This window comes from Balaenoptera ricei, chromosome 10 (assembly GCF_028023285.1).
Source record: "Balaenoptera ricei isolate mBalRic1 chromosome 10, mBalRic1.hap2, whole genome shotgun sequence".
Taxonomy (NCBI): Eukaryota; Metazoa; Chordata; class Mammalia; order Artiodactyla; family Balaenopteridae; genus Balaenoptera; species Balaenoptera ricei.
The window spans coordinates 181,383-196,298 of NC_082648.1; the positions used below are offsets into that span (position 1 = coordinate 181,383).

Below are 14,916 nucleotides of genomic sequence, written 5' to 3' on the forward strand. Positions count from 1 at the left end.
AGAAGTCCTGTCTGTGCAAATGCGGGACAGTTGTGGGGTTTATGAAATAGAGCGGGAGTCAAGTAGTGTGTAAGACAGTTTGAAAATTCCCAGGCTTGTTCACTGTTACCCGTGAGGTATCAGAATGCTTTTTTAGCAAGTGTACTTGTGAAATGAAGCATAGTCCCGCGTCCCCACTTTGAACAGAGCTACCTGTGATCAGTGGGTGACAGTGGGTGATGGTGGCATCTTGGATTGCTTCTGGCCTTTCTCTTCTGCAGAACTCAGAACCCTCCACATGGTTTTGTGGTCACTAGGTCAACCCAAGGCTGGAAGTTCTGTCATGGAAGTCACTCTTGGGATGTTTTTGGAACGTCTTTGCCTGCTTTGCTCTTGGTGGGACAGACACCTGAGGACGGCTGTGATGTGGTTAAATGTGAGGGCTCCAGAGCCAGATTGTCTGGGTTTACATCCACCTTCTAGCACTTAGAACTGTGTGACCTTGAGTACGTGACTGTCCTGTTTCTTGACCCAAGGATGTGGATAATAACATCTATATCACAGGGTTGTCGTGAGGATTAAGTGAAATCTCGTGTGGACTTCATCACAGAGTGAACCCATATTAAATGTCAGCTACAATAATTGCTGCTGTTCTTGTTGCTATCGTTAATTTGGACCCAGCTCTTATAAGTGAAGTGGGCCATCAGGTTGGGTGTGAGAAGAAATAGCAGCAATCTAGTGACTCCGCTTGTTGAGCTCCTGCGTGTTAGGCCTGCAGTGTGGCTCTTACATGCCTTAGTCCATTTACTTCTCGTGACGTCATGCAGGGCAGTTTCATCACATCACGGAGGGCCGTGCTCAGGTCAGACAGCTGCTCAGTGTGGAGCAGGGCCTCCACTTGACGACCTCATGCTTTCCTTGTCTATGGCCAGTTTGGCAGCCAAAGTAACAGGAAAGTCATCCTTTGCCCAGAGCCCGTAATATCAGCTACTCACATAAGACGTCGCCTGAAGGGAGGTAAGATTTCCAGAACATAAACTTTTTTGGGTGTGAGTCTTTTCTGTTGTGATGATTGAACAGTGAGGAGGAGGAGAACCTCAGGGGCCTTGTCTTTTAAAAAGGCCCATGATCTCCAGGTGCCTATTGGTTTTCCTTCCACCCACAGGCAGATACCCACAGCCTTAACTGCGACCCCAGACTGCGGGGTGAGGGTAGAAGGGGGCTCAGGCCCCATCCTCCACTATCATAATACAGGCTGCTTCAGGATGGGTGCAGGGCCTTGGGTGACCTGCCTGTGTCCCCGCCCCTCTGGGGAAGGAACATATGCTCAGTTACATATTCTCTAGAGACAAGGCCCTTATCAGGTGAATAATTTGCAAAAATCTCCCATTCTGTGGGTTATCTCTTTTTTTTTTTTTTTTGGCTGTGTCGGGTCTTAGTGGCGGCATGTGGGACCTTTGTTGAGGCACCCGGGGATCCTTTGTTGGGGCACCCTTTGTTGGGGCACGGGCTTCTCTCTAGTTGTGGCATGCGGGTTTTCTCTCTCTAGTCAAGGTGCGAGGGCTCCAGGGTGTGTGGGCTCTGTAGTTTGCGGCATGCGGGATCCTAGCTCCCCGGCCAGGGATCAAACCCCTGTCCCCTGCATCGGAAGGTGGATTCTCTACCACTGGACCACCAGGGAGGTCCCTGTGGGTTGTCTTTTCCCTTTTTTTGGTGGTGTCCTTTGAAGCCCAACATTCCCTTGCCACCCGTCCCCGCCCTTTTTCCCAGTCGGTGAGGCTTTGCATGTGTGGGATGCCACAGATGTAAGGAGGGGGTAGCAGCCCCTCCCCTGTGCACCTTCCCCTCCCTCTCAAGGTCAAGCAACCTGAAGAAGAGTTAAGATTAAAGACTCGAGTTGGTGGGCACGGGGTCAGGGAGGAGCTCTGCCTAAAAGAATCCGAATCCGGGACTGCAGCCTGGTGTGGCCACGCAGGTGAGCTCAGAGCAGCACGGCCCAGGACTGCCTGGCGCTCCAGGGGCCGGGCCTGGGACCCTGAGCGGCAGGTACTGGCTGGCGGTGCGGTCTGGAGGCCAAGCACCGGGCACTGACTGAGCCCTGAGCACGGTAGGGTGCTTCCCCTTGGGCCCGGCGGAGCCAAAGACTACACAGCCGGCGGCTCAGGTTACAGTTGCTGTGGGAACTGTGACCTTTGAATTTCCTGGCTTATGCATGGAATTTCAGTTGCGTAATTCTACAACAACTTGGATTTTTCCTCTTCTCACCCTCCTTCTTGGCATTTAATTTTTTATCCCAGTGAATGAGATCTGTAGCCCTCTGCCTGTCTGTCTCCTCCTGGGGCAGACAGTCTCACTCACACTCCTTTCCAGGCCGCTCACCCAGAGTGTGCCAGGGAGGAGGGCCTGACTGGTGGGTACCTTCCTGTTGTCCCCTGCAAGGCCCTGAGGCTGGGCCAGTCGGCCTGGAGAGGCTTCTGGGCTGGACTGCTGTGCGGGTGTCCAGGATGGGCCCAGATGTCCCTTTGTGTGTATTTTTCTCAAACAGGCCTTGCTCGTTTCTGCTTGTGCACTTGAGTTTACCCTGTTCTGTGCTCCTGGAGCATCCTCCCAGGTGGCTTAGCTAAATTCTCCCCGAACTTCAGTTTCCACTTGCAGTCCTACCCTCTCTGGGAAACCTGTCATCACTACTATGGCCTAAAATTACCCCCCTTCCAGGGAACGACATACGACTTGAACATTTCATTTGGCATTTAATTAGATACTGTCTCAGGATATTTTTCTTGTTGTTTCAAGAACATTTGTCATTTGGGGTGGAGGGGTGGTCTGTTTTTTTTTGTTTTTTTTCCTGTAAGATTCTTGAGGGCGAAGGTTTTAAGTCATTGCATTGCTTGTTAAATGGTCAGTGGTTTATATTTGAATGAAGCGTGTGTTCTCTTGGTGTCTGCCATGAGGAAGGCATTGGGCCGAGAGCTATGAGGGACACAGGAAGAAGCAAGGTCCTTAAATCCACTTTCCTTAAGATGCCAAGCCTGGCTTTCCATGATGTGGCCTCGCCTGCCCTGCTGTCCTCTTCTTCCTCTCCCAGTGACCTTTAAACCCAGAGTTCCTGGAAGGCCCACGTCTGTTCTCACCTGATGGTGAGAACCCAGAGTTCGTGGAAGGCCCATGTCTGTTCTCACCTGATGGCCGTGCACCTGTGCCTCCTCCTGCCCCTGCAGGAAGCTCCCGCCTTCCCTCAGCTCCACCCTCCGCCTCAGGCGAGACAGCACTTCGCTCCTGCGGCCTTCCTGACCACCCCAGCCAAGGGTCCCTTGTGTAATTTCCTCTTACCTTCTGCTCTTCTCTCCCCCTCAGACCTCTTCACGGTATGTAAGTATGAACTTGTTTTTCTGTTTGTGTTGACATTTTTGTCCTGATGGCTGTGTCCACCACTGCATTTCCATCCAGCATAGGAGACGTTTTGTTCACTTCTGTACTCAGACCCAGCATGATGCCTGGTATTTGGTAGACTCACAATAAGTGCTAAATGACTGAGTATTCTTATAGAAGCAGATGTATTTTTTTTGAAAGACAAGAAAGAAATGTAAAATGACTAGCGATTTATCCTGTAGATTATAGCGCTCTGGTTGGCTTGCAGTAGACAGGCCTATGGAACCAACCAGTGCCCCTCTCTTGAGATACAAATGGAAACTACTTTGATCTCGGCACAACACGTGAGCTTTTTTCCTTTCCTCTTTCTTCCTTCCATTTCCCTCTCTCCTTTATGCCTTTTTTGGCTTGTCTTAGAAATGATTTAAGGCAGCTTGGGCCCTTGATCTGTGCTGTGGGTAAGGCAGGACTATTATTCTGTTCTGTGTAATTCTAGACGCTTATTTTGGGACCTGTGGGATACTCAGTTTTTCCTAAACTCTCAGAATCATTTTTGAGAAGCAACCTTATGCTACTGGCCAGAACAGCGAGGAGAACGGGAGCTTGGAGCCTCATCGCTCTGCCGATTCCCCTCGGGCAGATTGGTGTGGGTATGTGTGCTCTTCCTAATCTTTTAAAGTGGACTTAAATTCAGCTTTCCCGTGTGCTGGAGACTGTCTTAAATAAAGAACCTGAAGGCCCTGGTGAAGTAATGTCTCCAAAACACTTCAAGCTCATCAGGGAAGAAAGAAGTGCTGTGTAAACTCAGAGTGTAATTATTAATCAGACTTTCCTTTGGTCCTCTTCTCTGCCCTGGGTTTGCCTTCTGCAGCTGCTCGGGCTGCCAGGATTCGCAGACGGAAAGTCCCTGGGCCGCCTCGCCCGCCCTCCTGGCGCAGTGGCCCGGACTGCACAGAAACGCCGCTCTGAGGGACTGGCCTTGGTGTGCAGAGCGGCTGTGTGACCGGGCCCCAGTTCCATGGCATCTCCAGCTGCCTTCCAGGAGAGGGCGGCTCTCCTGCTCATTGTCGGATGGAGTTGGGCCTAGTTCTGAGTCCTTGAGGAGCAGTTCGCTGGCGTGGAGCCCACACGGGGGTCTCCATTCTCTACCCCAGGCCACACTGGTCGGAGCTCCCTTTGGGGGACAGATAAAGGCCCTCTGCACTCAGAATTGTGTCCGTTCGCTACAGTGGCACGTTGTCTTCCTTGTTTTTAAGCTTTAGTTTTCACTTCTGAAAAAGCATCTGATTTCTATAGTAATAATATACATACATTTTAAAAAAATCCAAATTAAAAAAAAGGCCAGGGGCTTCCCTGGTGGCGCAGTGGTTGAGAATCTGCCTGCCAATGCAGGGGACACGGTTTTGAGCCCTGGTCTGGGAAGATCCCACATGCCGCGGAGCAACTAGGCCCGTGAGCCGCAACTACTGAGCCTGCGCGTCTGGAGCCTGTGCTCCACAACAAGAGAGGCCGCGATAGTGAGAGGCCCACGCACCGTGATGAAGAGTGGCCCCCCGCTTGCCGCAACTAGAGAAAGCCCTCGCACAGAAACGAAGACCCAACACAGCCAAAAATAAATATAAATAAATAAATAAATAAATAAATTTTAAAAAGGCCGAATTCAGAAGCAGAATTTGATAATTTTCCCTTCACTGCCTTTTCCTCCCCTCCTCTATCCTGAGAAGTCCTATCCCCTAATGCCTGTAGCATTCCTGGCATACAACAGGTGTTTTCATGGTCCTTAAATTGGGGGTGGTGAGAAGAGGTACCAAGTCCAGCTGTCTAAGCCATACAATTTATCAGTGTTCATAGAAGTGTTGAATAATATTTTATTTGTTGTGTCTTCCTCGTTCCTATTTATCTTGTCCTCTATTTCAGCACCGCACCCCACTCTGAGGTAGTGCTTCCTGAACTGTGTTCCACGGACTGTTAAAAGGGGTCTGGAGAAAAGCAAAACATATTCTTAATAAGATGATTGAATTTTACTCAATTTTTTGGTAGGGGGGAGGATTTTATTTATAAACCTTTTAAAAACTAGTCATTTTTGCAACAGTTCATTTACCCATGAGACCTTTTGATTCGATTTGTGATTAATAAAATACATAATAAATTAATAAAATAATTGAAAGAATTATCTAAAATGTTGAATTCATAGTTTGGATCCTTAGGTGTTTTCTTATTTGTCGTCCCATGCTAATCTAAGTGTACCTCATACCTCTTGCGCTCCTTTACTGATTCCTTCTGTAAATTTTAACTTAAAACTGCTTTGTGGTCAAATCTGTTAGAGGAACGCTGCGCTCAGTCTCACCTTGGCACTCCCTGTGGTATGGTCGTGGGCACCGCAGCACTATCTGCTCCCTGGGACACCGCGGGCTCACTTCACCATGGTTACTTATTTTAGCCTCACCTCAAAATCCTTATCTCCCTATGAGGCAGATAGTGTTGGTCTCTGTTTTACAGCAGGGAGATGGGGCTTCAGAAGCCTTCCTTCACCGACCGAGGCCCAATGGGGGTGGGTCCCAGATTCAAGTCCAGATCCGTGGACTCTGGAGCCCGTGCTCTTCACACAGGAGCTCCTGGCATCTGCAGTACTCGTCTTTTGAGCAGCTGTGTCCCTTCCGGACAGTGGGTTGAGTTTGTGCCTAGGTCACGGTCCCGTCTTCCCCCCAGCGTGCCTGCAGAGGAGGCTCCAGGCTCGGGTTTGCGCACGCCGGTCACGTTCCCCCTTCCCTCCGCCCAGCTTCATCCCACCCGTCCTCCAGGATCTCTTTCATTATAATAGTTAACTGTTTGTTGTAGTTAAGTTAGCTAAGTGTTTATTGAGTTGAATCTGTTAGAACTTTGTCATCTAGTCTCTACTCGCTTCTGAACTACTATTGTCAGTAGGATTCTCTGCCAGTGATTCACCATGCTTTGGGCAGAGACTGTGTGTGTGTGTGTGTGTGTGTGTGTGTGTGTGTGTACTGCCCATCGGCCAGTCTTGTGGATCTATTGAGTAGATTCATCAAACGTCATAGCTTGAGTTAATGACATCGCGAATATATGTTCTGCCTTTTCTGCAGTGCACGTAGATGCTGTTGTGATTGACAAAATACAAATTCATTGGAAAATGTTGAATTCGTAGTAGATTTCTTTTATTGTTAGGCATTTTTTTCAAATCAACAAGGTATTATAAGGAATGCCATATATCACATAATGATCAAAAAAGAAATAGTTGATGGTAAAAAGGAGTTATAACTGAAAAAAGCTGGAAACCCCTGGCTGTACCATTCATTTTGCAGTTATGTACTTTTTTGTATTTTTAGTTATTTTGTGTGTTGTCTTAAGTGCTTAGCTGGATCCTAAGCCCCATGAGTGTGGGACCTTTGTCTTACACACCCTCTGTGCCCCTTGGTGTGCTTGCTCATAGTCAGTGCCCAGGAAGTGTTTTCAGATTTGGTTGAGTTCTTAGATCCTGTTTTCCCTGTTCCACTCTATTATTTTACTTCCTTGCGCTCCCTCTTGCTTTTCTTCTTCTGTCGAGTTGTTACACGTAGTGCTCAGCCTTCAGTAGTCTTCCGTCACTTAACGCAGCTGCCTGTCGTGCTCCAGCTGCACACTCAGCAAACATTAGGCAGGGCTGTGGCCCGGTGTGTTACCATTGAATTAATTAGTTATTGAGCATTTTTACCAGGCATTGTGGAAAACGCTGTAGAGATGCATTCTCTCATTTACTTCTTAGAAATACCCTGTGAAGTAGGTACTATTTTCACCTCCATTTTACAGGTGTGCCAACTAGGAGTTGGATGGCTGAGCGCGTGGCAGTCAGGATCCAATCTGTCTGACTCCCAAGCCTGTGCTCGGAAGCCTTCTGCTGTCTGTGCCTCCTGAGATCCTGCATGGTTGTTCCCCTAAGGAATTTTCCTTTGGGAAACAGAAACAAGGGCAAACAATACTGCTTGGATATGAGTAAGTATGAAATTGTTTGGAACTGCGAAGGCGCCCAGAGGCGGAGGCGCTCAGGAAGGGCTGGGGGTGGCGAGGGGCTCTGAAACATGGCAGGGAGATGAGCACGAGCGGATTCAGGTGCTGGGAACCACGTGAGCCACGTCCGAGTGAGAGGCATGTGCCCTGGGGTGGGGTGGAGTGGGGTCGCCAAACTGGAGGGAGGGCTGGGTTTCTTGGGGAAAGTGGGAGATGAGATCGGGTAACTCAAGCCAGAGGGACTTGAAATTACACAGGAGACATGATGAGGGATAATAAGTCTGTAGGTTTTTGAGCAGGACATGACAGGGTAAATCCTGTTTAAGAGCCACGAAGTGGGCAGCAGATGGCAGATTCCTCATGGCATGATGGTTCTTAATTCTTCCCTGCCTGTATGCCCTTGGGACCTAGTGTCACCTCTTCTGGTCCTGGGAACAACCATCTGTACAGAGGTCCCGTGTTGGCTGATCAAGCCGCCCTGGAGTGTGGAGAAGTGAAGAGTGTAGAACGTGGAGGTCAGAGACCTGGATCCGATTCCTGACCCTGTCTGTCCCTGTAGCTTACTAGCTGGACGAATTATCTGACCTTTCTTCATTCTTTTTTTCCCCCATCTGTAATTTGCAGATAACCCTATGATGACTCACAGGGTTGTTTCAGGATGAAGATCTAGCAGATGTAAGTACAGAGGCTGTTTAGTCTAGTGGTTCCAGACTTCCTGGGGTTAAGTGCCAGCTATATCATTCACTGTGTGACTTTGGGCAAGTTACTTAACTTTTCTATGTCTCCTTTTTCTTATCTATAAAATCAGCCTAAAAATTGTACCTACCTCACAAGGAGAATTAAATGAGGAAAGATAGGTAGCTGGCTCTTAAACATGCCTGGTGTGTGGTAATGTGATTAATAAATTGCAGCTGATATTTTTGATAGTATCATTATTACCACCATCACAGTACTTGGTTTGGAGTAGGGACTTTCTTTGAGGCAGGAGACCAAAAAATAAAGCCTCCCAACTATATGGTAAGAAACTACCTCTGATCGCTGTGTGGAAATGATGTGACTTCAGAGCTTCTCTTAAGCACTGAAATTATAACCATCTTGTGCCAATTTCAGGATCTTTTAGAGATCCCAGGTATTACTGAAATCCTTTAAAAAGTCAGCCATTGTTTTCTTTTCTTTTCTTTTCTTTTTTTTTTGGGGGGAGAAGGAAGGATTTATTACTTGCAGCAAGTAAGGAGAATACTGGAGATCTTTCCCAAAGCAGTGTCTCAGTCATTGTTTTGTTTTGTTTTGTTTTTAAAATAAATTTATTTATTTATATTTTTAATTTTTGGCTGCGTTGAGTCTTCGTTGTGGGGCGTGGGCTTCGCATTGCGGTGGCCTCTCTTGCTGAGGAGCATGGGCTCTAGGCGCGTGGGCTTCAGTATTTGTGGCTCATGAGCTCAGTAGTTCTGGCTCACGGGCTCTAGAGCGCAGGCTCAGTAGTTGTGGTACACAGGCTTAGTTGCTCCGTGGCATGTGGGATCTTCCCGGGCCAGGGCTCGAACCTGCGTCCCCTGCATTGGCAGGGCAGATTCTGAGAACACCAGGGAAGTCCTCAGTCATTGTTTTTTGATATAGGACTCTTGCAGTCGCAACACTTCTTAGGCACAGAAGTATTCCCCTTCTCTTTTTTTTTTTTTAAAGTATTTATTTATTTATTTATTTTGGCTCCTCCAGGTCTTATTTGCGGCACACGGGATCTTCATTGCAGCATATGGGATTCATAGCTGCAGCATGCAGACTCTTGGTTGCGGCTTTTGGGATCCAGCTGCCGGTCCAGGGATGGAACCCGGGCCCCCTGCATTGGGAGCGCGGAGTCTTACCCACTGGACGACCAGGGAAGGGAAGTCCCTCCCCTTCTCTTTTAAACAAAGATGGGGAGAGAGGGAGAGGAGAGAGAAGTCTGGATTTCCTCTGGCCACACAGTTGCCTCTGTTGGAGGACTTGCTACTGCAGGGCAGGGCAGCAGATACCTGCCTGTATGGGCAAGATCAGCTCTGCTGGATCTGCCCTGGGCATGGGCAGTGCAGAAGGCCCCACAGTGAGCTCTGCGCCTGCTTTGTGCCCCTGCAGGCGGGACCTTTCTGTTCAGGACTGTTTCCCTTCCCCTCGACCCAGACCTCAACCAGCCACGTTTAGCTTTAGCAGGACAGTCAAACTGAGCAGCCTTCTGGCTGCTTTGAAAAGCCCTCAAGCCCTGTTCTTGAACCAGCAGTTGTGTCTGAGTCTTGAATTTTTCTGTGTGGAGCAATTCTTTCCTTTTATTTTATTTTTTTTAAACAAAAGTCAAATTGTTGGACCTTGTCCTTTGTAGATGAAGTGAGAGTTGCTTTCTGAGGACTGGTTCATACTAGAAACCAGCTGCTTTTAAATTGCTGTGGATCTTTAAAGGGACAGTTTATTTGTGGATCCAATTCCCTGTCCACACAACCTGGGTGTCTGTAGGATTCTGGTGTAGGCTGGGACGGTGTTGAGGTGGGTGACGGCTGGCAGAGGCGTGAGTCTGGTTTTAAGACTTTCATCTCAGGTAGGGTCAAAGTCTTGTGGAGCTAATCCCTTTGACTCCCCTGCCCCCCATTACGGTTGGTAATAAGTATGGACGTGTGCCATGTGCAGAGATGGTGGACAAAACCCAGATGCTCGCATTAGCCCCGTGGGCAGATGATCAAACAGAAGAAGCCTCGTTTGAGGGCAGTGGTGTCTTACCTGGAGCAGTATCCTCCGTTAGCAGTTACTTTGTGAATCGCCAGAAGACTCGGCTTGTGCATATTTGGCCTCAACCGTGCAAGATCAAAGTGCATCAGAAGGATGTACAGGAGGACAGCCTGTCGGAGCAGGGCTGGCTGCTGCAGACCAGAGTGGCAGAGTGATACAGCAGACTGGCCTTGCTCCAGCTTTGCCCTCCTTGGTTCTCGCACTGGGGCTGAGGAGGAGAGGCGGGTTTGGGTAACGACTGGCTCCTTCTTCATCCTTGTGAGGACACGGGATTCCAGCTCAGTAGTATACTGCTTTGAATATACTCCACTTACAATGTCCTGTGGCTTGGGCTTAGGAAACCAACCTGCCTTTGCCTTGGGGACGCATAGAAGGGCGTCTCTGTGAGCACCTTGGTCGTCATTGCCATTGCACTGAAGAGTCTGTGAGGGGCTCAGAATTGCCCTGTGTTATAAATGCAGCGGAGAGGGGCCACATCCTTAAATACACCCCTAGGTACCTGACCCTCAGCTGGCTGCTCAGTTGTCTGGAGCCTGAGCATCTTCCCTGGGAGGCTGATGCTCAGTCTGTGGCATTTTGGAGTGTGGGTTAGGGTGGGAGGTGGCAGAAGAAGCTTTCACGGCTCCCAGTGCATGTGGCCGTGTCTTCAGCAGAGCCTGTGTGCCAGGTTTGTCGTGACCCCTGGGGCTTGTGGGGCACTTAGAGGGTGAGAGAGGGCTCAGATGAGTGAAAAGCCTTCCTCAGTGCCCGGGGGGTCAGAGGTACTTTGAGCCCCCGCCCGTTGTCGTCACCTCCTCAGGCTCCCGCAGAAGGAAGGTGTGCTTGGCCGTGGCAGGGTAAGGAATGGTGATGTAGGCCCGTTACATGTTAACAGTGGTCTTGCTTTACTGCTTGGGAGATAGGAATTTTCAGATCTTTTCATCCATATTTATGTAAAACACAGGGAAGCAAAATAATTCCATGAAGGACTAAAGATGGCTGTCATTTCATCTCACGTGTGTGTGTGTGTCCCTAACAGAGTCTTCCTTTAAGCATTCTGTGTCTAAGAAAGTTGTAGATAAAATTAAGCCACTGATTGGGATATAAAGTATTTATTAGCCTTTCCACCCTTGAACAGAATGCAGGTAGTAAATAAAGTCAGCAGTTGGTTTGTATACCCTCTATAGCTAATCCACTTTGTTATTTCTTTCTTCAAAACGTCTTTGGAAATCGCTTATCTCCAATGTCTAAAACTACACCTGCCATAATTGGTGCTCAGTATTGTAAGGACTTTCCCTTTTTAGATTCCGGTTCCCATTGCTATAGTTCTACTCTCTTCCCCCTTCATTTTATGCCCAAGTGACTGTCCAGGCCTCCTGGACATTGCCTGGCTGCAGTTCCATCCTCCTTGGTACCACCCTCCTGGCTGTGGCCAAGCCATCCTGCTTCGAAGGCTGGGCTGCTCGCTGCAAGGCCCCCATCAGCTGTTGTACCTGGCTTTGGAAGCCCACAGGGCAGTTGTCACCACGCTCCCAGTCCCCTGCGTGCGCTCTGCTGAGTGCTGCCTCTAGCCTTGTCTGTGCCTCCTCTGTCTCTTCTCTGCTCACCCAGATCCTAACCATCCTTACTCCGATAGCCTGGCCACGCAGTATAGGAAGCATTTGCTTGTTTGCTCTCGCGCCTGCGGTAGTTTCTTCCTTAATTGGATTGTACGCTTCTTGAGGGTGGGAATGCTGTCTTGTCTGCGTGTCTCTTCCAGGGGTCATCGTATGTTGGCCACTTTGTGAGCAGTCAGCAAACACTTGATTGACACGCTTACCATGATCTTACAGTCATTGGCCTAGAAAATAATCAGTAAGAAGCACTTCCCTACCTTTGCCCCATTTTGAATTCTTTTTTCTGTATGTCTTATTGTCTGTCTCAGGCTGAATGTTCAGGACAAGATTGTATGGATTTGGCTAGGAAAAGAAACCCCAAACAGTATATTTTTAAAGGTGAATCTCATGGAAATGCCAAGTACCCTTTTGCTCTTTGGAAAGTGGGGTGGAAGAGGAGAGGAGTAGGTCTAGATGGGTGATTTGGTGATGGTGGTGATGGCACGTGTGGGTGGGGATGGAGGCCTTCCCTTGAGCAGGAGATGCTCTTGAATAGCTGAGGACAGGCACAGCCTGAGGGGGCATTTGGGGTGCAGACCCTCCAGCGGCTGCTCTCTTGTTTTCCCCTTCTTGTCTCCCTTCTCCCACCTCCACCCCCAAGTCTGGGCCGCCTCCTCTGTGTTGGAGGTGATACTGCCTCCTTAAGTGGCACAAAGTGTGGGGAAGAGACTCTAGCAGTTGGGGAACGTGCTAAGGATGTAGACCTTCTCTTTATCAGGAGCTCCACTGAGCTGTTCTGGACCTGTTCATGGTTGATAAAGGAGCAGATTCTGTGGGTGTGAGACCATGTGCCCATCTACTTAGCAAAGGGTCACGGGGCCAAGGGTGTAGGAAGCAAAGTGGGGGTGGGGTGAGAGGCTGGATCCAGGGTCAGCTCTCGAGCGTGGGGGAGGGCATCTGCCAGGGGACCAGCTTCGCCAGGTGTGACGCTCCTGCACAGCGAGTTGGCCAAGGGCTTACTTCGTCTGTGCGTGGGCTGCCAGTGGGACCCAGCAGGAAGGAGGTTTATGTATTTGTTCTTTTTTTTTTTTAATTATTATTTATTTATTTATTTATTATTTTGGGGGGTGCTGTGTTGGGTCTTCGTTTCTGTGCGAGGGCTTCCTCTAGCTGCGGCAAGCGGGGGCCACTCTTCATCGCGGTGCGCGGGCCTCTCACTATCGCGGCCTCTCTTGTTGTGGAGCACAGGCTCCAGACGCGCAGGCTCAGTAATTATGGCTCACAGGCCTAGTTGCTCCGCGGCATGTGGGATCTTCCCAGACCAGGGCTCGAACCCGTGTCCCCTGCGTTGGCAGGCAGATTCTCAACCACTGCGCCACCAGGGAAGCCCTGTATTTGTTCTTTATTTATCTTTTCAGCTCCTCAGGCTCTCTTATTCTCATACCTCATATTTTATCCATTAGCAAATTCTGTGAACTCCACTTTTGTATTTTGATCCGGAATCTGACCACAACCTATAGTGATACCGCTTTAGCCAAGTCACAGTCATCCATCCCCTGGATTTTTGCAGTAACCACCAAACCGGTTTCCCTGCTTCCCCCCTTGCACCCCGAGATGTATTGTCAGCAGCCAGTGGTCCTCAGAGTGGCCTGCAAGGTCCCACACAGCCTGTTGTCCCCTGGCGGCACTATCCCACCTCCAGTCTTGCGTGCTGTTCCCTTGCAGGTAATCCCAGACCAGTCTGGGTGACAGCAGCCACCCTCCCCAGCCAGCACCTCCCGTTCTTCTCCCACACTGCGTTTTTCCTCCGCAGCGCGTGTTTCCCTCTAATATGTGGGCGTTTGCTTGCCTGCTGTCTCCCCCACTAGAATGAAAGCTCCTTGAGGACAGGAGTGTTTGTCTTATTCACTCTGGTCCCCAGTGCTAGGCACGTGGGGAGTGAACAGCAAATACTTGTTGGCTTCATTCTCATCCATTTGTTCTGCATCCATTATGTTCTAGGAGCCAGGCTCTGGGGCCCACAGTGTGCAGACACACACACACTGAATAAGACATGCATCCCCCCGCCCCGCACAGTGGGCTCACTGCCTAGTGAGAAGCAAATGATGAAGTAACGACAGACAGCGTAGTGGGAAGGCAGGGAAGGAGGGCCGATAAGCCTCTGTAGGAGTAAGGATGGAACTGACCATGCTGCACAGGGTAGGGTGGGGGGGCCGCGAGCTGCCCGGACCATCTCTACCCTGGACATGAGGACCACTTACCTGGAGCCGGTCTGCTGCTCTTTGTGCACATCTTCTTTTCATCTTTTCCTGTGAGGCTCAGAGAGGATTGCCAGCTGCCTTTTGCTAATCAGTCAACAAATAGTAAATGCTCTTTTGCATACAAAGTACACTTCTAGACACTGGAATACTAGTGGGTCTTGAAGGCAGGGAAGGTGTCCTGAGTTTTTTCATTTTCATGTCAAATGAGTCCATTTCCTGTAAACTGTCCTTATGAGGTCTGTCTTACATGAAGTTAATTTTCTTTTTTTCTATACTCTTTGCAGGGTTTTTCCTCCCTTTATTGATCTATGTTTGTTTTTCTGTCCTAGAAGGATTCCATCCCTACCAGGGGGGAATTTATTTCCTTAACCTACCTAATACTTGCAAAAACCATCCTGCCCTCTCCTCCCTTCTCCAAAGGGTAGGCAGTCATTGTAAATCACGCATGGTGCAAAATGGGCCGTAGGGCCAGGGCCACCACCACCTAAGCCCCCTTCTCATGGTCCGTTCTGGCCCTGCCGGTCGCAACGTGTTGGTGGTATGGTCCTCTCCACGGATGGACAGTTCAACTTGACCTGGGCTTTGGGGCAGAGGAGTGCATCTGCTCCATCTTTAACGGGAGAAGAGGGTGAGGTTGGGCCAGCAGGGGAGGCACCTTTGCGGGGAGGACACTTTCCTTCTTCTATAACTGCCTCTAGCCCTTGTTGTCTCTGACTGTTAAGCGTTTGCATTTTGGGGAACATAACACCACGTGGACTGAGCACCTAACCCGAGTAAGGGTGTGTGCTAGTTGGTGAGTTAATGGACAGAAGGGTTAGAGGTCTGCTGGCTCTGCGTTGGCGGGGCTTTTCTGCAGGAGGTGGTAGTAGATGAGCTGGCCTAAAAGTGTTAGAAGTTGAGGGTCATGGGGTTTGCATAATTTTAATTGGTGATGAAAATCTGTAGGTGAATATCACCCTAGAGGTCAAATCATGCCA

General features: G+C 49.4%; 1 protein-coding gene across 26 annotated transcripts in view; it reads left to right on the forward strand.

Moving 5' to 3' along the window:
• The window catches only part of MICAL3 (microtubule associated monooxygenase, calponin and LIM domain containing 3), a 191,369-nt gene that overhangs the window by 34,015 nt on the left and 142,438 nt on the right, over positions 1 to 14,916 (forward strand). For 23 of the 26 annotated variants that reach the window (XR_009505258.1, XM_059934970.1, XM_059934971.1 and 20 more), the window contains exons 2-3: positions 7,153 to 7,335; positions 7,975 to 8,025. The exons of 1 other annotated variant lie outside the window; for it this stretch is intronic. The gene's annotated coding sequence lies outside the window, so the exon portion shown is untranslated. Of the gene's footprint in view, positions 1 to 3,299; positions 3,349 to 7,152; positions 7,336 to 7,974; positions 8,026 to 14,916 lie in introns of those variants that run through there. 2 more of the 26 variants (XM_059934969.1, XM_059934972.1) reach the window with 2 other exon arrangements.